The sequence below is a fragment of the Myotis lucifugus genome, unplaced genomic scaffold, assembly GCF_000147115.1.
Source record: "Myotis lucifugus unplaced genomic scaffold, Myoluc2.0 scaffold_12, whole genome shotgun sequence".
Taxonomy (NCBI): Eukaryota; Metazoa; Chordata; class Mammalia; order Chiroptera; family Vespertilionidae; genus Myotis; species Myotis lucifugus.
The window spans coordinates 5,681,563-5,708,309 of NW_005871060.1; positions in this window are offsets into that span (position 1 = coordinate 5,681,563).

The following is a 26,747-nucleotide window of genomic DNA, read 5'->3' on the forward strand; positions in this document are numbered from 1 at the left end:
AGCACTTGTGGTAAAAGGAAATATCTATATTAAAATTAAGAAGATACCCTTTTGTATCAGGCAGGTACCCAATGCTGACAGCCTTTGATAGTAGAAGTCAATGTGCCTCCATCCTAAAGTCATTGATCTCCTTTACCATCAAAGAGTCCAAGAAGTCTTCTATTAAGAACTCATACCAATAATTTCTCATAGGTGGTGAAGAGTTAAAGAACTCGGTATAAGAACAATACAAGAGCCCCACCCTCCACCCTGACAAGTAGTCCCCAACCTCCGCCCCCCCACCAAATCTTCCCCACACTTGGGTTCATTATAATTTTATTCTACATAATTTTATTTCTTTCGAAGTTTAGCTTTCTAAACTGGATCAAATATAAAAGGCCCAGCAAAATGGAATAAAATTTTCTTTGGAAAAATTGCATTGTTTTACTGAACATTTAAAATTTATATTTAAAAGTCTAGTTACACATTTAAAAATAAGTAGGAAACAATGTGCATTAAACCTATAATTGGAACTAGTGATTCCTGTGTTCTAGGTTAAGGATGGCATTTATAATATGTTCTAATCAACACCTTGTAGGCCCTTAATAACTAAGAAATGATTGTTTCAACTCTTCCCACAGTTGACCTCAGGTAAGTCACTTTCTTATATGTCTCTCTCTACCAATGGGCAAGTGAATGCCTCTGGGAGTTCTGCAGACATTTATTCATGAAAACTCCTTTCCTATAAATACCTAGATTTGAAGTGATACCATGTTTCATGCATAGAAGCTTGTGAATATAAGAAATGAGAAAAACATAATGAATGTTGAAGGAAAAACACATGTAAATCTACTGATGGAAAGAAAAATGTGCCAAGGGCAACTATATTTACTTATCATCTTCAATTTCTTTCTTAAAGCTTTGAAAAAAATATTTAAGCAACATAATAACAAACATTGCCAGAGCACTGGCAACCCTTGAGTAAAACAAAGAAATGTTAGAAATAGTCTGGTTCAGGCTAACCTATTTTATACTGTTTTATGGCTTACAAAACACTTTTACATCATTGTTTCAATTGACCTCACAGATACTCTCTGAGTCAATGCACTGCCTTGTATAACAATGAGAAAACCAAATTGCTTTAACTATCATCTAAGTAAGCAATTTATTAGCAAAATGGGTCCAGGTTTACTCAAATGCTTCACTTTTAGCAGGGTTAAGTCCCTCATCCTCACTGTTTTTTGCCTCTGCATCAAGAAAGCATGATCTAAGTCACCCATATGACTAAGCAGTTTCTGGTAACTTCCAGCAGCGATAGTAACTTTAACTCTTTCTTTCCTCACAAAGGTGTGTTTCCACCTTGAGGTCTTTGGATTTCCATACCTTTCCATCCAATGGTATATTCCTTCCCAGTTACCTATTGTTATATGTAACGAATTACCCAAAGCTTAGTGGCTTCAACAATATTCCTGGTGATGGTGTCATCATTAATGTTACTGGCTTTCAGTACTTCGGAATTTCATGGGTCAGAAATTCAGGATTCAGCTGCAAGTTTCTTCTGTTTTGTGTGGCATTGACAGAGATCACTTGGTGGCATTCAGCTGACAGCGGGGGCTACACTGGATGGCTTGGTGGGGATGGCTGGTGGGCTGGGCATCTACATGTCCTTTCCAGCATGGCAGTATCAGGCCAGTCAGACTTTTTACACTGTAGCTCAGGGCTCCCGAAGGGACAGGAGGTGAAAGCAGCCAATCTTGTAAATCCTGGACCCAGAAATTGTCACAATATTATATCTTCCTCATTCTCTTATTCCAAGGAGTCACAGAACTGATCCAGATTTGATAGGAGGGGGGTAAAGATCACACCTCTAGATGCGAGGAATGTCAAAGAAATATGTGGACACCTATAATCTGCCACACATTACCCTTATGATGAAAAACATGTGCTCTGAAGCCACAATTCCAGTCCTGACTCTCCACCACTAGCTAATGTGACAAAACAAGACTAAGTATTTAATCTTTCTGTCGTGGTTTCTATGTCTGTAAAATGGGGATCATAAATGTATTCATTCAACAAATACTTATTGAGCATGTAGCTTGCAGCAGATGGTTGAGACCAAAAAGAGGAATAAGCTGGCCCATGCTTTCAGGTAGCATATAGACTAATGCGGGGGGGAGGGGGGAGATGTGTGTGCATTCATTCTTTCAACAAATATTAGTAAGTACTTACAAAGCACCAATAGAAGCATCTGTGCAAATCTCTGCTATATAACAGAATGGAGTTCTTTCTCAAACTGGCTTTTGATTAAAGGGGATCTTGAAATCATTTGTTTTCTTTATGGAAATCTAAAATAATTTTTTTTATTTGAGTTGAGTTACGCTTACACTGAATCTTCATGTCAGAGGAGGTGCAGAAACCATGGAGAGGCCAGTGACTGAGGAGCTTAATAAGAATGACATGTTCTCCCTGAAACCTCCCATCTCTGCTGAAAACCCTTGTATTAATGCAGAGTCAGGTCAGCGCTCGATGACAGGGCCTACCTGGAGGATTTCAGTATGAGTTTAGGTTTGGCATTTCAATAATCATTTCAACCACTAATAACCTTGACTGTAACTCATTTTGAGTAGTCTTTAAAAGAATAACCAGAGAATAAAATACACTGCTATGCCATTGCTTTGTTGATAAAGACAAGTAAAAGCACACATTCTCAAGCTTCTGCAATACTTCTGTGAAACCCTTAAGCAGACATCGATAACTGTTTAGACATAGGAACTGGCAAATACAGTTATGCATGTTTTTGTCTCTCATTATCCAGGGTTCACACATTTGACAAAAGACATAAAGATTCAGTCATTTTGTATTTCACCACAGAACCCTCCTAGAATGTGTTTCTTACTGAAAACCTTGCCTGTGATTTTACATGCCTTGTTTTTCACATAGTAGTATCTAGTAAATAAGTTTTAAACAGATAACTACATTCTTATTTGCACATCATTGCAGAACTACACAACAGAATAAAATGGTGACGAGTATGGCTTTGAAGTCAGACAGCATTGAGCTTTAAATTCAAACCCTGACACTTATTAGAAGACTACAAGTTCCTTAAACTCTCTAAGCTCAGACTCCATGTATAACATGAGGATAATCTGAGCAGCAACCTCATAAAGTGCCAGGAGGGTTTCATGACCATTTAAAGCACATACAGTGCTTTGATGCTGCATGTTCCCAATAAATGACAGTTGTAATTTTATCGTCATCTTTGTTGTTATTTAGGGATGGCATTTTGAGATGCACAAAATATTGCAGAAAAATGCCCCAGTATTCTTGTCCCTTGTGTATACCCCACCCACCTTTAGTCATGCTTTTTTGTGTGTGTGAAAAAAGTGAAAGAATGCAGTGCTTATTGAGATAGATTGCCAAAGATCTCTTTGCCCATGGGAGATGCTCACCAAATGTCTTTGATAATAATGACAGTGAGGTACTTGATGCTTATGTCAAAAACCTTGGACATATTTAAAAGCTACTAACAGCAAACTGACAACTTTATGCAAAAGGAGCTAATATGTTTTGAATTCTTGTAAAACAAGATGAATTTCAGAATCTTGCGCAGAAACAAAGTATTAAACTCTATTATTAACACGAAATGAAAAATTTGTTCTTTCCTTTACAATTTTCTAATGCAGTGACTGTTCTCTCCAATCTTTTCAAAGTGGCCTTTGTCTTATGAATGGCCCAGCCCTGCCTTCTGGAGACCTATGACCAGAGACGCTTGAATTATAAGCTTCCAGCCCTGGTGAATCCCATCTCAGAGGGAGGCAAATACTGGCCCACATGGTATTGCCTTTGTTAAGTTGGAGTAAAGTGGTTGGAAATGGTGAATAAGATACTGCGTTATGAGAATTATCTGCTGGTAAGGGGTAAAGATGGTGGGGGTATGTTTCCATCATATACAACTCACAGCTCACAGATAAAAGGGAGTAAAATCCCCACCACCCATCAGGTCCTTAATTTTTCCCTTGAACATGTACCAGTGACTCTTCATGGTTTGATTAAGGCTGGACATGGAGTTCTTCACCTGGCTATTCCGTCAGCCCATTGCATGTACATTCTGTAATGAGGGCGAATCTTCTAATCACTTCCTCTTTACAAAGCATAACACCTCCCACTTTTCTTCTGCGGGTGTCTCTGAAAAAGTACATTCTCCTTCCTGAGAATCTCTGGAAGAGCAAGGCCGATGAGCTGGAGGTGGATCTATAGACTCCCCCGCCACCGCTGGGCTGCAGCCTGGACGCCATCCTCCAGCCAGTTCACAGCGCTGCCCACAGCTGGAAGCCAAGACAGGCTCTTCTGGGGCCGGGCCCTGACTGACTGCCAGCAGCCTCAGCATCTGTTGGACAATGCAGAGCCTCCTCTAGTACATTGAAAATTTCAGAAAACTCACTTGATGAAAATGTGATTCCACCCACTTTTAAGCCCTCTTAATTGCCCTTACGTGTTTAACAAGTGTTTGCAAACATGACATTTGGGTTGAGAATGCAGGCTGTGCCTTGGTCCCATCCCTCCTTCACCCTTTCCTGGCGGGACAGCTAGCTCTTCAACTGGGGTTTGGCCTCAAGGCTGGTGAGGGAGGTGAGGGAGCTGGCAGGGGTAGGAGAGGGGGAGGGCGGGCACTTCAGGAGGCAGCTTCCAGTCCACTTCCTTCCTGCAGGATTTCACCACCCATTCAAGAAGCCCAGTCTCCCCCGTTAAAACCAGTCGCCTCTGACATCCTGATGCTCTTTATTAAACTGGCACAGAAGCACTTAACCTGCTGGATCGCCTGCCTTTCTCCAGACACCTGCCCCACAGCAGACTAAACAAACAGGGACTCTCCACTGCGCAAAAGTTGGCTTCTTTCACTGGGTCTCCCATCTGCTAAAAAGCCATTGTCTGAGAAAGTGTTCAGCTAGCTGGGGAGCGGGAGTGACTGCATACTGAACTGCCCCCTTTTCCCCATAAAAAGTCCTCGTTAGCATTTTCTTTTCTCCCCGGTTTTCAGGGCCTGATTTATTCATTGGTTTCACCTCTTCTCCCCTCCCCCTTGGTTCAGCAGGAGAGCCTCCTTGTCTTCGGTTTCTCAGGGGTCATGTCTTTTCAGTCACCGGGACAATGCCCGCTGCTGGCATCTGCTTCCAGATCCAATCAGCCATATTGTGAACACATCCTGCCAGAGAATTGTTCCTCCTTTTGCTCGGCTTTGTTGCCAATTTCATGCCATGTATTGCTCCATGTTTTGTGCTTCATGAAGCTGTCACGGGCATAAAAGTGGTCTGACCAGGGTCGTAGTAAAAGGGGTGGGAATGAAACAGCCACCAAAATGTTGAGCAGGCCACCCACAGTCCACACACACACAGACACCCACACACACTCACACACCCACACTCACACCCAGCCCACACACACCCACAGTCCCCACGCAAACACACACACACAGTCCACACATGAACAAAATACACACACTCACAAGTCACACCCGCACACAATTTTCACATGCAGCATACACCCAAACACAGACCCGTCTGGGGCCCTCACACACTTTCCTTTCTTCCTCCCAAATTTAATTGTCACTAGTGAGATGCTTTATGCTTCTTCAGAGGGTTGGACAATTTTCTAAGGGGCACAGCGTTTGATTCCTTTAGTAATGATAAGGAATATATTAAGGGGGGTGAGTATGAAAGTTAGAGAAAGACTTCAGAGTTTTTTCTAGTCATGTATAAACATTAAAATCTTTTGTACAAAATCTTAAAAAACATACCAGAAAGTACTTTACAAGGCAAATTAAACTACTCCAGATGAAAAGAACAGATGAAAAGAACATTATAGGAAGCATCTTCACTTTTTTGAGACATTAACCCCTCATAAAAAACAACCAGACTACATGTCAGCAAAAGCATAAAAATTAGCCTCTTGGGGTGGGGGAAGGTATCCATGAGGTTCTTGGGCACAGGAGTATCCCAACGTATCAAGAGGCCCTTTGTAAACCGTGGATTAGCTGCCAGAGCACAAAAGACCAAGCCGCGCTGCAAAGCTTTGCTGCAAAGCTTTGCTGAGACGCAGCTCTCAGGAAGGAGGGGAGCTGGGCTGCAGGTCCACCGATTGAATTGGGCCTGACTGCTGGCTGCCTGCCAGCTGAGGGGATGTTGCCTTTCTCCTTAATGTCAGACGTGAAGGGAAAAGAGGAGAGAAAACGGAGAATGAAAAGTCAAAATTCTCACAATAAAAATGTCATTAAAGTTTTCTCATTTTTATACTGTGTTCTTTGCATTTTCATTCAAAAAAGTTCTGAATGTAGCTTCTTTACAGTATGTTCTGTCTGTACTTGTGTTTTCTTATGTTTCTATTCCAGCACTGTGAGTACATCGATCCCCTTTTGGTTGTTGTTGGTTGGTTGTGAATGCCAAGAATTTTAGAAAAGAGCAGGGTGCCATGTGAGGACACAGGAGGGCTCCCCACCGGGGGAGTCTCCTCTTGGTCTTCCACCTCTAACAAACTCACACAGAAGCTCGTTCTGGTCTTAAGATTTCCACCATTGTAGTCCCTCCCCTAGAGAGTTATAAGCTATGATCCCAAAAGGACGTAACAAAAAGGCAAATCTGGAATCCCTGGGGTACATTTAAACATGAAGATTTTAGCATCCACGTAATCACATGCGTGAGGCATAACCACTCACAACTGAATGAAACAAAGGTGCTTAAGCCACCCACTCCGTGGTATTTGGGGAGGGCAGCTCGAGTGAACTAAGATACATCTTAAGGTGGGGTGAGTGTGTCTGAAAGATTCAGAAAGAAAGGGAAAAACATCTAAGCATAGCGCACTACTGTCACAAACGGGGTGTCCCTTCATAGACTGCCCTGGGGCAGGATGTTTGGGGTTGGGATTTTTCTCCACCCCATCCCACCTCTGTCTTTACTCACTTCCTGAGCCTTTGGACCCTTTGCCCACTCCTGAAACGTAATTCATCAGGGTTTTCTGAGAACTGGAACATCTCACTGACAGAGTTAACTGACAGAGTTAACACACACAAAATCAAGGCAAAGGAGGCCTACTTAAGGAAACTCCTGGAAGTTTGCACTTCACCCACCAACCCTGGCAAAGCTGCACTTGGTTCCCACTCAGCTCTGCCCTCCACTCGGCATTGTGAAGCATCGACTATGGCAACTCAGATTTATAAAGGTGAGTAAGCCACAACCCTTGCACTCAGAGCCTCAAATCTGGTAACAGACAGGCACTTGTGTCAAACGTTACAATTCAAATATGTCACAATATAAACATTGTTCTACAAAAGTAGGGTAAAGAGTGAGTGACTTCCTAGGAAAAGCACTTTCCTTCTGTAAGTGGGCATTGCTCTTGCAAAAGCCAAAAGAATACAAGAACCTGGTATATTGAATGAAAAGGGGGGCGTGCAATGGAGTGAAATATAAGATGCCTAGACTTAAAGGAAGGGAGGGCTAGGACATAGAATGTCCGGGTATAAAAGAAAAGGAGGGGCCGCACTAAGAAGTTGTTTTCCATGGCACACAGGAGTGGAGGCTGAAGGGGAGAGAGAGAATAAATACTTTGGCGATATCAGTTCCAAGAGAAAAGATGTCCTCAAATACCCAGTTTTCTAACTTAACCCCCAAGTACCCCAGTCTTTTGCTTTTCTCATGACTTCATTATTTCTAACTTTTTCAAGGGCCTTTTGAAATTCTAAATGCATCCAATGTAGCCAGAGTGCAAAATGTGCTCTCTTTTTTTTGTTGTTTCATGATTTTTTCTTTCTTCCCTCACCCTCTACTTTTTATTTATGTTTAACAAGGACATTGAGCCAGCAAGACTCGTGAGAGGGCCAGGGCCAGCTTTGTGCTCTGTGTGAGCGTGTATGTGTGTGTTAAACAATTTCATGGACATCTGTCATGCACAGTTAACTTTGCATTGCTGCATTTTAAGTGGTGGGCCCAGGCTTGGCCGGCAGTGATAAAGTAGCTGGCAGTTTTCAAAAAGCCACAGGATAACAGAGCATGAATCATAAAACACACTACTGTGTAGCAATATCCAAGTTCATTCAATGCAATGAAACCATGCAGAGGCCCTTTATCCCCAGCTAATTATGTGGAAACGTCTAAGACAATAAAGCATCTGGTGGTCTTTCTTCCCCGTTTCAATTTTTCTCAATATTGTGACAGGGCAAAGTATTGTCCCTTTCCCAGGGTAGTTGCAGTGAAGAGGAGTAAAAGCAAGGGTCAGGGAAGAGCAAATAGATGAATTTATAACTTTCTTTTTATTTATTCCTTCCCCATTGTCTCTCTGGAAGTCTTCCTTCAGGCTGTATTTTGGGATCACTATTCTCATTGCAGTCTGCTTGAATCCCCTTTTCTCCTTCTATTAAAAAAAATACCACCCAAACTGCCAGGCCTTCTATGATTCCCTGTTGCTACTGGGGCTTTCTGCCCCAGGGGGACCAGCAATTTAAGTCTAAGATTCACCAGGACTCTCCGGACTCAGGTTAAGGGAAGAGTGCCTACTTCCAAGAATGAAATCTAATATGCGATTTCCTTTCTACTAGAAAGAGGTGATGAGAATGGTCCCTGTGATTAACGTTTTCCCAGAGAGGGTTCCCCGTAATTGCCCTGCACATGGTTCTTTTTGCCATTCTCTGGAAAACACACGCAAATGCCATGCGTTGCACTCCTGGGGGTTTTGATGAAAGCCCCTTTACAGCTAAGCACTGTGAATGAGGCCCGAGCCAGAGGCTGATGAGGTGACTAATTGGTACCACTAGCTTAAAAAGCTAATAAGTTAATTAGATTAACTTCGTTCGTGTTTGCACAGGGCTTTGAAGAGGGAAACACTACAGGAGCCCTAAGCTTCTTTGAATTGAGATTGGATGCAGCTCCATGCTGGGTACAAGCTTTCCCTGAACGACAAGTCTATTGTGGTTCTATCCCGTTTTGTTTTGTTCTATTATTTAATTCCTCGGCCACTTCCCAATCTTTCTCAAAAGCCAAAATTAAAGTGACATAATATGCCGTTAGCATCTCCTAGGGCAACATTTTTAGTCACTATAAATCTAAATTTCATTCAAACCATTATGAATGTTTTGTTTTCCCACTTTCTCTGAGTATAATTGTGTCATAACAGCCAAATCATTTTAATGCCAACTTAAGAATCAAGTCAGATTCTTTTCAATCCAAAGGTAGAAATAATTATTAGAAAACTTACCGGAGTGGTATTTGCATCCTCTTTGGATTGCTTAATTATCCCACACTTTGAAAATGCAATGAGGCCCAGAGTCACAGTATCACTGTTTTTTATGGAGTTTTTAGCACTAAGTAAATTTTGTATTCATCATCAATATCCCCCTTCATCTATCTGTCTCTCTATCTGTCTGACTGTCCACCTGTCCACCCATCCATCCATCCATTCATCCAGCTAGCTACCTAATGTATTCAGCAAACATTGAACAAGACACTAAAGTACTGCTTAGTGGATTCACAGTGATGAAGACAGGGTACAGCCCTCAAGGAACTTTTAATCTAGAACACATAATATCTCCTCTGGAGAAAGTGCCTGAAAGCAAAGCAAGGAGAGAGATGATTGAGCTGGAAGACCCAGTGGAGATTTCAAGGAGAAGGTGGCTTTTAAGCTAAACCATAAAGAGTTTTAATAAGAGGAGATAGAGAAAAGGTTCACCCTGCATGAAAGAGACAGCAGAAACAAAGGTTCTGACAAGGAAGGGTGCATGGTACATCCAATAAACAGAAAATAATTCCATGTGGCTGAGGGTTACACACACAGAGGAAGTGAAAGATGGGGCTGCAAAAGCAGATGGGGTCCAATCATCAAGATGGAGTCTCCCTGGTTTGTGGTGTGTGTGTGTGTGTGTGTGTGGTTTGTTTATTTGTGTGGTTTGTTTATTTGTTTTCTGAGCAGAAAACTCACATGAAAGTAATCAGGTAAGGAAAGACAATGAGAAGATCAGTGAAGGCAAAGGCAATAAAGGCCCTAGCTGGTTTTGCTCAGTGGATAGAGCATCGGCCTGTGGACTGAAAGGTCCCAGGTTCAATTCTGGGCAAGGGCACATGCCCAGGTTGCGGGCTCGATCCTTAGTGGGGTGCCTGCAAGAGGAAGCCAGTCAATGATCCTCTCCCACCATTGATCTCTCTCTCTCTCTCTCTCTCTCTCTCTCTCTCTCTCTTTCTCTCTCTCTCTCTCTCTCTCTCTCCCTTCCGTATTTTTAAAAAAATAAAGAAAGAAAAATAAAAGGCAATTTAGAACGAACTCATGGTTGCCAAAGGGGAAGGATTAGGGAGGAAGGATTAGGGAATCGGGTGAAAAAGGTGAAGGGGTAACTACTAACTTCCAGTTATAAAATAAATAAATCACAGGAATGTAATGTTAGCACAGCGAATATAGTCATTAATATAACTTTGTATGGTGACAGATAGTTACTAGACTTATCATGGTGATCGCAATGTAAGGTATATAAATGTCAAGTCACTACATTTTACATCTGAAACTAAAAGAATATTCTATGTCAACTATACTTCAATTTTTTTCTGTACAATCTGGTATTTATTAATATTTTGGTTAGAGAAATCCAAAGTTCACTATCCTGGAGGGATTCTGGAATTCCAGGCTGTTTTTGAGACTGTGGGCTGAATGGCCTCAGCTTGTCATACTAGATGAGGTTTGCTCAAACAACAGACCTAAAGATGCTAAGAACCCTTTTCTTCTAGCTGGGGCCTGTGGGTGAGATACTGATATCATCAGGAAGGCTGTACAGTTCCAGGATTTGCTCTATGGTATAGGTATCAGGGAACAAAGCAGGAACGGAGGGCTCCAGCCCCTCCAACTGAGGATCTTGCATTTGGACATCACTTGTGGGATTCTCAGTGATGAAAGGGTCCCATGCCAAATTGAAAGGGCCTATGGGCTGAGGTGGAAGGGAGCTATGGGAATCTGAAACTGCAGGGGGGAAATAATAAGGATTGGTTGATGTTGTGGGTGGGGTGGGCACATTCTTGGCTGGAAGAATCTGATTTGGTTGCTTTAGTGATAGCTGCTGCTGCTGCTTCTGCTTCCTTGATTTGACTCGTTGTTTTCTTAACGAAATCTTTGTTGTTGACTCCGGTGGGTAGAGTTCCAAGGCAAGTTCCTTTTGGAGATTTTTATTTGGAAACCTGTTGCTGTTAAATTGAACCTCCAACTGTTCATGCTGCATACACATGAATAAGGTATGTTTCCGGTATTTCTTCCATGTTACGGTCCCGAATCCTCTTGGAGTGCCCATTTTCAAGACTGCTGGATGTTGTACTTCAATTTTTAAAAAAACTAAAAATCCAAACCAAAGTGATGGCAAAAGGTAATAAAAAAGAAAGGGAAGGAAAAAAGACACATCAAACAAGTATGAGTTTATTAAGTGAAAATAAAAATTTTTAAAGAGCAGACTAGAAATCAAAATGTGTACTTTAACCACATAAAATCACATTTTTTAAATTTATGGTTTTATCATCTTTGGATGGTAGGCTTAAAAGTGTTTCTTAGTACTTTCGCAACTTATTTTTCTCAGTAATAAATATGTATCATTTATAAAGTGAAAGACTTTAAATTTTATCAACTAATGTTAAGAAAGTAGCATCCCTAGAGGAAAAACTTAGCAAGTAATTCAGATGGAAATGACTGCTATGCTAGCACCAAAAGAAAAAAGAAAAAAAAAGTATTGAAACTCTGGGTGACATAGTGCTTGAAGAGCATCATAAGAACTAAAGGTCAACCACTTGCATTTTTATTTCAGCTTCACATTCTGGACAAGTTGCTTAACTTCTCCAACTCTCAGTTTCTTCATCTGTAAAATAGGATAGCAGTGCCTGCTTTAAAGATTAGGATGAAATGAGATAGCTGTGTAAAGTGCCTAACATGTGGTAGAGACTCAATAAATGTTACTCTCCTGTCTCCGTCTCAACCCAGTGTCAGAAGCTAGTAGAGTGTCTGTATGAAGGCACAGAGACGATCATAACAATTTCTCACCTGGTCTTAGAAAACCTAGAAACCCAGACTGTGCATGGTACCAACCAGCCTTTCCTATTCCATAAGAATATTGTTTTCAACAAGTTGCCTGTTTTTCCTTGTCTTTAGTCGTCTGACATGGAGCTCTTGGCTACAGCAGGCTTAGGGAAAGACAGAAAGATATATTATCTTTGCCTGTAAGGTGCCTATGTTAGTTTCCAAGGGCTGTCATACTAACGTATTACAAATGTGGATTAAAACCATAGAAATTGATTCTCTCATAGTTTTAGAGTCCAGAAGCCCAAAATCCAGTTGTATGTAGGGCTGCATTCACCTTGAAGACTTTAGGAGAGGATCCTTCCTTGCCTCTTCCAGCTGCTGGCATTCCGTGACTTGTGGTAGCATAACCCTAATCTATTCTCATGGCCTTGATCTCTGTGCTTCTTGGTGTCATCTTGTGCGTGCCTCTTATAAGAACACTCTCGTTGGATTTAGGTTCCATAACCCAGTCATCCTTGGATCTTTGTCTTTATCACATCTTTGAAGATCCCACTTCCAAATAAGGTCACATTCTGAGGTTTCCGATGCATGCACATGAATTTTGAGGGGATGCTATTCAACCCATTACAGTGTATTAAATCAAACTGGTTTTCTGTCAGCTGAAAGGGTGTAAAAAGTGACACCTCTGTAGCAACAAACATACCTGGTACCCAGATCTTGGTTTCTAATCTCCAACAAAAGGAACTAGGGCTCCTTGAAGAGATGGCTGATTCTAGAACTGGGGCAAGAAACATACAAGATGATCTTGGAACAGCTTGTAGTGCCAAAAAGTTAGATAGTGCTCACACACACATACACGCACACACACTGGTGGGGATATGGCAAAGGAGCAGAGCACCTATTATATGAGTGTCTGGAGGTGATACCACATGAGCAGATGAACTGTCCAGCTGAGTCCACTAAGTTTTGGGGTGCTTTGTTTTATAGCAATAAATAATAAAGACAGGTACATTTTCCTCTTATTAAATTAGTAAAGATAGGTAATAAAGACAGGTACATTTTCCTCTTATTAAATTAGTAAAAATACATTTTTAATGTTAATGCTATTAAGAGTACATCAAGGTATGACCAGTCAAAATTAAAGCTCTACATGATGCCAAACATCTAATGATTCAGTAGGATATTCAGATATTCACAAATATTAGAAGCCTATGATTACAATTTTTCAATCTTTCCATTATTGGTGGCTTCCTTAATGAGTGACAATATTGTTTAGAATATCATTTGCTTTACTGGTATATTTGGAGATGAATAAAACCTTATATTCTAATTTTTAAGCTAATTTTTAAAACATATGGTGAAAAGGAGGCAGAACTTTCAAGGTTTAATTCTTCCAGCTAGCTGAGTAAATTCATCCTTTGACTGAGACACTAAGGAAGTTTAAATATAAGTATCTGAAGAAAAAAGAATAAAGACAAACAATGTTGAAACAAAAAAAATTAGGGCACAAGACAAAATGTTTTGATTGTCAGAATGTGAGATGTTTGGGTCATTGGACAGAAGTGGAGTAAAAAATAACTTCCCTGTACCACAGAGGAAGAAATAGTAAAAAGTGTGGCCATCAGCTGTCTAATGTTAGTGATTTCTGTAAGTTAAAAGGATATCAGAGTATCTTACTAGTAAAATGTCAGTTAGAAGAGACGTATTTAATCATTTTGTTCTTGACAGAAAAGCAGTAAGTCCACATACAAGTAACTTGCCCAATACAATTTGGTGGCAGCAGAGCAAGCAGGTACCTCAAGAGGCCCAATGATCTAGGGGCTGCCTTTCCATCTGAAGATGTCACAAGATGTCACAGTAGATGCTACAATCTACTGAAGGTTATATACTAACCATAAGTTAGCATGGGAAGGAGAACATTGTCTTTGTAAATCTGCTTTTATATCTTCTGCTGAATTAATTCATTTTTAAGTTAACTTCGCCATTGTGATTTGTTGAACTCTAGGGGTGCACATGGATATACAGAAATACATATATAGACACGGTATATATAAATAAGTCATTGAGAAGTCTATTCATGCTGCTTCCACTTTTCTCATTTTTTGATAATCCTCTGAGTTTGCCTTCTCCCTCCACCATTTTTCACACCATGAGTCATTACTATCTCCTAAGTAACAAACCCACGGGCTTTTCTCCATCACATTTGCTCCTGTTGATCATGTCCTCCTTTGTGGAACTCCTGGTTTATAGTTATGATGACACTGTGGGCTCTTTTTTTACTTGTCTTTACTCTTCCTCATTCTCCATTACTGCTCCTTTTCCTTCATTCTTTACATGTTAGTGTTCCATCCTTAGCCCTTGTCAGACTCATCTCCCACAACAATATCTTAACTACTTATTGGACCTTCTAACCAGCAGCCCCTTCAAGCTTTCCATTGACAAGCAGTGCCTTTCTTTATTTCTCCACTAACTAAAACTCTAGTTATTTTTCTCAAAATAGTTAACATACTATGAAACATGACTCATCTTCTTTATCTAAAGTACCAACCCATTCTTTGTATTCCAATAGCACAGACACGTGTCATGTGCTACTGGAATACAAAAAGGCTATCTACAGGAGTGGTTGAGTATGGGCTCAAGAGTTAGACTGCCTCTCTTTTAATTCTGTCTGCTTTTAATTATGCCTCAGCTTCCTAATCTTTCAAATGGGAATGATAACAGTAGTGATCTCCTATAGTGCAGTATTAATGAGTTAATATATGTAAAAAATCTAGAACAGTACCAAGAACATATTTACTTCTCAATAACTGTTAACTATAAGAGTTATTATATCATGTTACCATAGTGAACTGAAATTATTTTTTTACTTATCCAACTCTGTTACTAGAAAATGAGAACCTTGAAAAAGTTCAAGATTCTATACCCAACTCACACCACAGAGCACATAACAGGTGTGTAAACTATTGATCAAATAGAGAACTTCAGGTGAGAGTAAATGGAGAATGAAATAAAGTGATATTGATCTTGGAGAATACTACAGTTCCCTTGGCCAGACAAAGGCATGATGCTCCTATAATAAAGATTGCAAAACTACCACAAATGGGAAAGATAAAGTAATAGTAAGAGACTTCAACTACCTGAAGAGGTGCAGGAGTCTGTAAGTGCTGACAGCAGGACTTCAGATAAGTAATTGACTTGCCTGAAACACAGAGGATAATGGAAGAAATGAGAACTACAAATAATTCAGACCAACAAGAAAGAACCATTTGGAGGTATAAAAATAGAATTTGGGAGGAATTAAATTTAACAAAGTAAAAAAGAGCCCATAGTGTCATCATAACTATAAACCAGGAGTTCCACAAAGGAGGATATTTTTAGTTATCACAAATTCTCGAATATATTGTATTTTTCTCTTCTGTCACCTATCCCTTTCTACCTTTCTTTATCATCAATTTACATAAAAGTAACCTCTTTTAGATTATCAATCTAAAAGGGAAAAACTGTATCTTCCACATTTTGCCTCTCTCACACATCTCACACATGTAATGCAGTCCCTTTCACCTAAGAATTGACTGACTAAATGAAAAAGAAACCAAGAGGGAAGTATAAATGGAAAAGAAGGAGGCATATGAATGTCAAATTGCTAGAGGGATCTGCAGGATTTAGTGATTTTTAAGATATGCTAGTGGAATTGAGAAGAAATAATTAAAGACCCAAAATTCTGGTCAGATCAATGATTCTCTCCCATCATTGATGTTTCCATCTCTCTTTATTTGCAGTTTACCCTTTCCTAATTAAACTGGGTTAGAGGAGGATTGGGAAAATCGTATAATGAAATAAAAAATCAGAGAAGCTGGCTAGGAATCAGATGTCATTACAACTGGATTTCAGAAGCAAGTAAATGAGTTGGTTCAGACTTTGGGGGTGTTGGGTGAAATATCCAAATGGAAAAATCCAGACTGTGGCTGACTGGATGATTCTAGAGCCCAGGAGAAGATTCTGGACTAGAGTCAGATATGACAGTCAGCCACATAAAGGTAGGAACTGAAGAAACTGAAGGAGAGGAGACTGCTGGAGTTTGTGAAAACAAACAAGAGAAAGGCTCCAAGAATAATACTACAGGAAAAGAAAGGAGAAACATTCAATAAGATTGAGGCCAAACAATGAGAGAAGAAGGAAAGGAGTTAGTAGCATGAGTGTCACAGAGGGAGCCAAAGTGAGAAAGGAATTTCTTGACGGAGCCTGTAGTCAACCATGTCAAATGCACCAGGGTCAGACGAACCTGAGAAAAAGCCATTGGCCTTGTAGAGAGTAGTTTCAGGAGCTTCACAGAAGCAGAGTAGCCATGGTGAAAAGCCAACACCTCCAAAAGCCTTAAGAAAATTAAGACAATGACTGTAGACCACTTTCTAGAAACTGGAACTGAAGGAAAAGGAGTTAGCACCTACTTGTTGTCAGAATGAATGAATAAGTGAAGAGATCAAATGAACAGCTTCTGCCAGGTGTGGATATATGGAAGCCCAAGAAACAGAAAAGGTTCAGATGGAATATCAAATTTCTGACCTAGGAGGAACTCTAGGCAGCACCACGGTCAAACCTCTGATGTTACCTAGGAAGAAACTCAGAATGTTAGGTGGGTAGTTCAAAGTCACCCAGCAAGTTCATGTCAGGATAGAGATTTAAATGAAGGTTTCCCATCCCTCAGGTGGCAATCTTTCCACTACACTGCCTTTGCAACATGAACCTTAAGCTTGGCAAATAACAAAATGACAACAACAAAAAATTAAGTTTATATCTTTTCTTATTCTCCTTCCGGTTACTTCTTCTAGCCTATCTATCATCCCTCATGCAGAGACAATATTCCTCCTTCCTAATTGATCTGTAGTAAACTATTGCTTTTCATGGGGAAGGGGGCAAGTGGATGTTTCCAAGGTTACTGACAAGGACCTGATGCTTTCCCTAGCAAACCGGCATTCACCATCCCATGACTACACAAGACCCCAAGGGGCCAAATTCACATGTGAAGAGAAAGTTGGCAAGACCAGCATTGATGTAGAAACAGCTTTTCCTCTTTTTTCATACAGGCAGAGTCTACACAGCCAAAGTGGGCTAGAAGGGAGGACGGAGTAATAATCTGGCAAACTCGGGCATTGTAAAAACCCAATCCAGCCACTCGGGCCTCCAGGCAAAGGAAAACATTTTCCCTGGCCCTGCCAAGGTCTCTCCATGCTCCAGGATGTAGGCCTGAGGGATTTGTGGCTCCCAAATGGTGGCATTGCCAAGTTGGCATGGGATTATGTGAGGCCTCAGTCCAACAGAACATTGGCCTCCATCCTTCCAGCTTTCTCAGTCCCCCATGGCACTAAGGGGCTATTTGGGAAGGAACACTTCCTCTGTGCAGCCACTAGGGGACCGTTTAATGCACTACATTGGTAATGCAGTGTCTGGGGTCTAGCTAATGTAGATTCACTGGCAGCCGATCCAGATGCAATGGTGATAGGTGATTTAGCAAACCATGGCCAATTACAATGCTGCATTTATTACTTCATTCATTGGCTTCACTTACTGGCCGGCTCCAGCCAGCTCTAGTGGAATAAGATATTTCTCGTCAGTAAGTTGCTTTCCTTGGATTGCCTCTTCTAGGAATCGGAGTCCAGACTTTTAAAGTAAAATGGAAGAACGATTTTCAGTATCTTCTCCATATAAAAGGGACCTGGAGTATCAGGCATTGTGGACTCCTTTCTCCATGTCTAAGTCACTGGTTAGATAACTGGAAACTCCTTCAGGCCAGGGGAAACCTGGAATTTCAGAATTATTTCTTTAAAATACTTACATCTTTAAGTTGCTTTGGCCGTCCTATGCTCTGCCTACTACACCTGCCCCAATGGGGAACATGGCAGTTTTGTCAGAAACACAGCCATTCTTAGCATGGCCATATCTATTCATGCAGGAATAAAGGCTGATGGGGCTGCTAACACTTACCTAGCTACAAGAACAGATTATCCCCAAGTATCCCCCCCACACACGCACACACACACACAAGCTCATAACAATAACAATATTGGAGACATCTGGTAATTTGCCTCTTTCAAAGCTGACACAAACCTTGGAGGACAAGTAATGTATTCAGCAGCCACCTAGTCAGCGATGCAAAATGGTGCCTGGGTTCAAGGCTATGATACATTAGAATATAATTTGGCTGGAGCTTTTCTCTCTATTACAGAGAACAAATGCATTTTTGAATGACTTGAAGAAGAGGTCATGCTATTACTTCCGATGGGTAAGCTCAAAGAGGGTCAGAGAGGAGACCCAGTTCAGATAAGCCCCTGGAAAATGTATATGCTCTTTCAAACCTAATCCTATTTTTTAGGTCTCTCTCTTCACTTTCAGGGCAGGAAACTTGGCTACCCTCTGGGGATCTACTTCCAGCTTGTTGGGAGGTTTCAGACAACTGCTGAATCTCTCGGCGCCCACCCCAGTTACTTCTGTAGAGTACGGGAAATGCCACCACCCTTAGGCGTAGGGGTCACTGAAAAGTTGTTGTTGCTGCTATTGTTGTTGTGGTTTGTTTCTCAAAAGAGTAGAATCTAGCCAATTTCCAAGAGCTTTGAGATCGCTGGGTATTCTTTCTAAGCATGTTACAAAGATGCCTGTTTGCTTAAAGCTGTGACATCTTTTCAGTCCCCCCCCCGACCCCTTGTCTGTTTTCTACACAGATTCATGTCCACAAAAGAACCAACTTAAGTTCTTTGCTAAGAAGCTCAAGTTCCTAAATCTTACCACCAATCAGGCAGTATATTTAGAGAGAAGGCAAATAGGCCTTATACAGTCTTAGCCAAACCCTTCCAACAAAATTGCTTAGCACTGCATTCTATTTGCAGTCTACCCTTTCCTAATTAAACCGGGTTAGAGAAGGATTGGGAAAATTGTATAATGAAATAAAAAATCAATCTTGCTTATTCTAACAGGCTCCAAGTACATTGTTAGAAATCATGACTAAAATTCAACTTTGTTTCTGTCTTCACATATTTTTACATGTGTGCTATAGGTTGAGCAGGCTTCCAAGTCTAGGTCACAGCAAACCCTGTTGGTGTTCATTGGTAGAGACCAAGTGGGCATATGAGGGCCAGGTTTAGCCACTCTATGAACAGTCTTACAGTCCTCGGAGCAAGTCTTGGCTGTACATCCTTCAGCCTCTGCACCAAGTTTCTTCTGCTTGAGAAAGAGTCACAGTCCATCTGCTGTGCAAATACACAAATACAAAACCATCACCCGTTTCATTAGGAATTAGTCCCCACCAGGATACAGCAGCCCTTTCACCTTTCAGATGAGGAATGAATGTTGTAATTGTAGATCGAGCTCCTGAGTGAGGCCTTTCCCGGGCAGTGAATGGAGTCAACCTTGGCTCCGGGAAGCCACTGGCCAGTGGTGCCCCAGCAAGTTCTGTACCCAATGCAAAAACAATATATGCCCATTCTTAGCCTACCTGCTGTTACACTATGTTTTTCCGCCCCATTGAATGAGTTTGGGTGGTAAGCAGTAAAGATTTGAGTGAAGGTGATTGAGATCACTAATCATTTTCAAATATCCAGCACAGCTGTGCCAGCCCACAGCAACTAAATGTGTCTCTCTGCATCTCCTTCATGGCCAGTATTTTCACAGTTAGCTTGTGACACATCCAAAGAATCAGGCTGACTTTATGGAGTCTTGTTTTATGGTGTTGTTGTGGTGGTGGTGGGTTTTTTTTTATTGTTTTCTTTAAATAATGATCAGGTATTATTACTTCTATAACTAATGAAATGAAATGCTCTGATGTTTTATATGACTTTCTTCCAGGCATGGGTAAGACCAAAGAGATTAAAGAAGAGCAAAATTTAAAACTGAGCCTCATGTGTATGTGTAGGATTTCTCTGGGAGGGTCTTAGAAGCCTCCTGACTGTGGTTGTCTCTGGGGAGAGAATTGGGTGCTGGGGGAAAGGGTGTCACTAAATGTCCACCATCAGTGGAAGGGGAGAAAGAGGTGGTGTTCAGAGAGATACAATTTTATTTTACATGGAAAACAAAGACACTTTTAATTTAAGACATAGGCAAACCTCCCCCCATTGCATTTTTTAAATCAATCTCTACTGAAATGATTATTGAGAAAGATAAATTCTAATAATCAGTCTAGAATAGAGATTTTTTTTTTTTTAAATCACATTTTTATTTTATTTTTTTTAAATATATTTTATTGATTTTTTACAGAGAGGAAGGGAGAGATATAGAGAGTTAGAAACATCGATGAGAGAGAAACATCGACCAGCTGCCTCCTGCACATCTCCTACTGGGGATGTGCCCGCAACCCAGGTACATGCCCTTGACCGGAATCGAACCCGGGACCTTTCAGTCTGCAGGCCGACGCTCTATCCACTGAGCCAAACCGGTTTCGGCATAGAATAGAGATTTTTAAATGTCCCGTCAACTTATTTTTATTTTCTCCCCCTCTAATGTAGTCTTTAACACTCTCATCCATAGAAATGACACAGGTCCGACACTTACAACGTTGGTTATTCAAATGAGATTTGTTCTTTCTTTATCCTAGCCCTCTTTCCTTTAAGTATGTATTGTCTTGCAACTTTCTCAGTCCTTCTTAGGGTTTCAGGAATTTAATTTACATATCTTTTCTTTCCTCTGCAATAATATTTATTGAGTACTGGCCATATTCTCTAACTTCACTTATTATTGAGTGCTTATTAGATGGCAGGCACCATCCTATGTAGTTTATGTGCAGTATCTCATTTAATCTTCAGAACAGCCTTATAAAGTACTGTTATTATCTCCATTTTGCAAATTAGAAAGCCAAATATTAGACAGATGAAGTACCTTGGCCCACCCCTCGTAGCAGCCCAGACCTGCCCAGTAAGTGCCCACACCCTCAGGTTGTAAAAGTGCTATTCTTTTCTCATCTCTTAATATTTTTATTTAAATTTCATCTTTTTTTCAAGTTCCTGCTCATTATCTAATGCCCTTATATAATTTACCTTTTTCCTCTTTTCTTTAATATCCCATCATCCCTGTGGCACCATCTTTTATTTCCTTTGCTCAAGTCCAAAATACAGTTAGAAGATTCTTTTCAGGGCCTCCTTTCCTGCCTCTCAGAGTCATAGTGAGGGCATAGCTACTGCAGCAATGACCCTGGGCTGTATGCTACTTGGAAGGGAGGTGGTTTCCTACTTATTTAGAGCTACGATACAAAGTTAGATGCTCATCCTTGTCTGTTCTTGGAAATAGTGCCTGTCCCCAAGTTAGGTGACCTGCTATCAAATATTATCAAATATTTTAATATGATAATGAGAAGAGAGGAATTGTATTTGACTACACATTAGGGTCTAGCTGGTGTTGTAAGTTCATAGAATAGATACTTTTTTAATGAAATGTAACTTTTATACTTGAGAGAAATGAAAATGGGATCCTATTATGAACAAATATTTTTATTTTTAGCTCCAAAATATCAAGCTTTGCAAAAATGTTATGAGCGGGAGGGGGGGAACAATGGGGGGAATAAGGACACATATGTAATACCTTAATCAATAAAGAAAATTTTTAAAAAAAGAATAAAACAGCATCACATTTTTGAGCAGCTCTTGTTCTATTCACATCCTTATATTTCTGCAGGGGTTGTTATTATTATCCTCTTCATGATGACCACTGTTATTATTACATGATGGAGGAGGAGAAATTGAAGAAAAACTATCAAGACTTTAAAAATAAAACTCCTGTAAGTCTGGCCTCCACCCTTGCACCTCATGAGCTATGAATTAAGAAAAAATGAGGGGGTCCTGGAACAAGAAAAAAAGCATTTGTAGCTAAAATTCATATTCAAAAGGCCAAACTAAAAGAAGGAAACGTTTTCATCCAAAGACAAACAGGCATGTGGACACAGACCACGCGCTCAGCCTCCTGCGTCAGAAGCCTTGGCCCAGCAGAACCTACGGCAGAGACTCAACTGCGTGACATCACTGCGAGGCGGTTAGTGTGCGCTAATGAATTCATTGCATGGGCTCTCTGACCAGAAACTCATCCCCACCCCTCCCCCTGGCCCACCCCTGTCCCTACAGCAAGCCAAGTTTGTGTAGCACCACTGTGCTGCTCAGCCTGTGTGCTTAATGCATTCATTAAACAGGAGACTGGAGATGGTTTCCTATGTTTCTCATTATTTAAAAGAACAAGTTAATCTCCCCTTTGGGGGGCAGCAGGGGGACTGAAAACCACATGATCCTCTTAAATAGTTCTTTGCCGGGTCCTCCCTTGTTGACAGGTCTGCTTTCATAATTTTATTGTCGTGGCTTTGGAGCAAATTTTAGAGAGGTAGAGCTTGTTGATGGAAGGGTGGAAATGAGGAGAAGGAAGGTGAGGCTGGGAAAAGCCTAGCGGGTGAGGGAGAGAAATCCAGCCATCTGATAGATGGCAAGTCTTTTATCAGATCTACCTCTTTCCCTCCTCGAGTGCCTATCATATCACACAAACTGCTCCTGAAGAGCCCTCCATTTACCCTCTCCCCTAATTAAATGTGCACTTCATTAATGTAAATTGGGAGTTTAATGCTCTTGTTGAAATTCTGAAGAAAGTGCTATGGCCTCGCGAAATGCTTAAGCATCATTGCAAATTAGATTAGGGACCAAGAAAGGCAGTAAAATTAGAATGATAATGGCTGATGTGGCTTCCTGACAGGCATGACTATTCAGGGATCAATGGAATGGAGAACAGTTTCCCGAGCCCAAAGTGAAAGGCAGGGACAGACGTCAGCCTACAGATGTGGCTTTTGGAAGCACTTTCAATTAGTTTAATTTGGTAAATGGTGGGGATTTAGAGGCTCTCGGCCAGTCATACAAGACAAGAATACATTGAAATGTTTTTCACTTTTTAACATAAAATAGGATTGGCTTTAGATTTGCATTTCTCGAACGAGAAGATGGAGAGGGGCGGGGTGGGAGGTGGAGGGTGCAGGGAAAGTTTCCAAAGTGTTTCACCAACTCTGCTTTTGAAAATGGAAATGACTTTTATAAGCTTGGCCTGGAACCTTCCAAACAGTGGGAAAGGAGAGAGTCAATGTGCCCCTCTGGTTCTCAGGGAGGCCTTCAAACCTGAACAGCCAAGAGCCAAATATGTACGGAAACCTGTGGTCAAAAGCTGGCGTGTTGTTGTGGGGGGGGGGGTGTAGGTAGTGAAATACACTCAAACTCATTCATCATTTCTCACTGTAAATATGCTTTATCTTTTAAAAAATTGAATAATATCTCTCAGTTACAGGGCCCCATATCTCAGTTATAGGACCCCTTCTTCTCCTGCCCCTCAAAAAAACTTTAAGCACACTTTTAAAGGAATAAAAAAAAGAGGAATATTCATAATCCTGTCCCACAAGCATGCACCCCAGCACATGTGCTCAAGGTTCTATTCTGAAGGCGTGGACGTGACCTCAGCAGACACTCACTCGGTGGACACTCAACTTGGCCTCACTTGGTGAGCGGTGAGATGCCTCCTGTTCTTTTTGTTCCCTCCTACTGGTTCCTCCCCACCCCCAAACCACCGGTGTCTTCACTGGAAAATAAATTGGCACAAATCTGGTGACTGGGGACTTTTACAGGCAGGACAGCTTCTGTGCACAAAGGCCTCCTTCAGATTTGCAGATTTCGACTACAGGTCCCTCCTTGTGTTCCCAGAGTGCTGTCAAGCTCCAGTTGGACCTCCTCCCTGAAGGCGTCTGCATCTTTCCTGAGTGAAGAGGAAGGAGATGGTGCCTCAGAAACTACGGTAAATATTACCAAGTCCCCAGTGACTCCCAAAGCCTGTCCAACCTCGTGAACTGGTGCCGTGATTCACCTCCCAAGTCCATATGTTCCTTTTATGGATGCGCCCCTCGCACCCTTGTTAAGCTAATATTGCAAGTCAGCAGCGAGCTCGGCAATAGACAACCCCTACAGAAAGGAGTCACTTGCCCAAAGAAAAGCGTGACCTCCACATGTGGTGAAAATAGACCAGGGCAAAGGGAAGCTTGTGACGTAGTTTGCGCTGTTAATAATTTGGCAGCTAAGAGTTCTCAGTTCATCATGAGGATGGTAGCAGATCATTGGTGTTACAAGCAAATCCACATTTATGGGCTTCCGAAGGCCCCTTTCATAAAGGCCACTTGTCTGCTACAAAACATCCAATAGAGAAGGAGGAAAAAATGCCAAGTAAATTATCCCAGTGCAGTTAATATAAATAATATAATATCTAATATCTGTATAGTACTTTGCTGTTTTCTAAAAACACAAACAAATCCAATAAGTTATTTGATCTATAACAAAATCTTCTGAGATAGAAAAGAAATGAATAACTTTTCCTACTTTATAAATGATAAAAATGAGGTTCAGAGAAAACCAGTTACTTTCCCAAACAATTGTAAGTGGCAAAGTATAAATTAAAGCAAAATTCTTCTTTTTCTAATAACTTTAATGTTGCAAAATTGACAATTTTTGAGGAAAAATTCAAATAATACAGAAATGTACACAGAAGAAAGTAAAATGCATACCAATAATTACCAGAAATATTTTGCAAACATCTTTTCATATATATTTCTTTGTCTTGATAGGTAATATTAATACTGATAGTAATAAGAGCTAACATTATTAACTGCTCATGAGCCAGGTACTATCCTTGGGTCTTGGATGTTTGTATGTAGTTCTTAGAGCAACTCTGTGAGGTAGATGTAACTTACAGATGAAGAAAATAAGGCTTGGAGAAGGTAAGTAATTTGGCCAAATTCACACAGCTATGCGTATTACTTATAAAAATACAGTCATGCAGATCATGTAGCAGGTAACTTGCTTTTTCACATAATATATCATGAGCACCTTTCCTTGTGTCTACCTCATCATGTTTCATGGCTGCATATATTTCACTGTATGTAAGTACCCTAATCCTATATAATAAAAGCCTAATATGCTAAGTGTCTGGTTGTCCACTCGGCCCTTCAACCAATCAAAGTGTAATATGCTAATGATATGCTAAGGCTGCTCAACTGCTCGCTATGATGTGCACTGACCACCAGGGGGCAGATGCTCCGACCAGTAGGTTAGCATGCTACTGGAGTCCGGCTGATCAAGACTGAGCGAGATGGGCCAGACATGCCCTGGAGCCCTCCCACGGTCCCTCCCTGACTGGCCAACATCCCAGGTCTCTTCCTGGCCCTGATCGTGCACCACTGGAGTCCCTCAGCCGGGTCTGTGCCCTCTCACAATCCAGCACCCCACGGGGGATATTGGAGAGCCAGTTTCGACCCAAGCCAGGCCAGGGGACTCCACTGGTGCATGAATTCGTGCACCAGGCCTCTGGTTTAATTAATAAATCCCTATTGATGTACTTTAGGTTGCTTTTAGTTTTTTTCTTTTGTAAACACTGCTGTGATGAAAAGCATGAACACAGTTTCTTCCACAGTTAGCCAGTCATTTCCTTAGAGTTCATTTTAAACATAAGATTTAGAGTAACAGTGAGATTTTCTGATTCCTAGTTTCACATGCTGCCTCCACTACCTCTCATGCAGCCTCCTCAGGGGTAGCTTACAGGGTGGGGCAAAGTAGGTTTACAGTTGTAGGTACACGAAACACATAACTTATTCTTGTATTATTATTTATTAATTATTGTATTATTTTCCACACAAACAACTGTAAACCTACCTTTGCCTCACCCTGTATAAACTCAATAGCTGTTGGCTGGAAGTTTTTAGATTTTTCACAGATGAGTTGGCAAAGTTTGTTCCCAACCTGTGATCATTGCTTCAAATAAACGCATCTCTAGGATTCTTCTGCCTCTCTGGGACCTCAGAGAATTGCCTGTGAGTACAGTCCAGATCCCTGAACAGCAATGATATGACAATGCAATGAGATGAGACAGAATTGTCATTTCCTTCCTTTCTGTCATTCCCCCAAACACTTGACAGGATACCGAGGAAGCATGCCCCATAAGGTAGGATCTACACCCTCAAGAAAGGCAGACATGCAGGAGACACAGAAAATAAAAAGGCAAGTACAAAGGCGTATGATAAGTGCTATGGTATAAATACTCACATGATGCCTACATGGCAACCAAGCTTTGCACTCATCCCAGACTGGTGAACTCAGGGAAGGCCTTCCCAGCAGAGGAGGTTTCTGGGAAATCCTGAAGGATGGGCTGCAGTTACCCAGGCAAGAGAGCATGGATGGACGTTGCAAGTAAAAGCTCTTGTTTGGGAGCTGTGTCTATACACAGGTTCTTTTCCAGACCCCATGACCACTCTTTCTCCTGACCCCTTCAGGCTAAAGGGTGGGTGATAATGGATTTCCACCTGCTAACCTCAGGGTACTGGATTATCCTTTTTTCATTTTTCAAAAGCCCTGCTCTTAGTAAGTAGCCCATTATTAACCTCTCTCCTAATAACCCAGTTTGAGTTTGAGACCTATTTACTGTCAGGACCCTGATTCCTGTCTGGACCCTGATTCCTGTCAGAACCCCCCATCTGTACATAAAAGATTAGACACAACTCTACAGACTTCACAGTCTCCCCAACCCTCCACCTTGACCCTCATCCCAAAGCCTATCCAAGGAGCAGAGAGTGAAAATCCCAGCTCCAGAAGAAATGCATAGCGCTCGAGATTGGCACTGTTCCCTCGTTGGCACTAAGATCTCAATGGGACATTTCTCTTCTGGCGCCAGTTAGAAATGTTCAATTCCATTTCACTTTAATT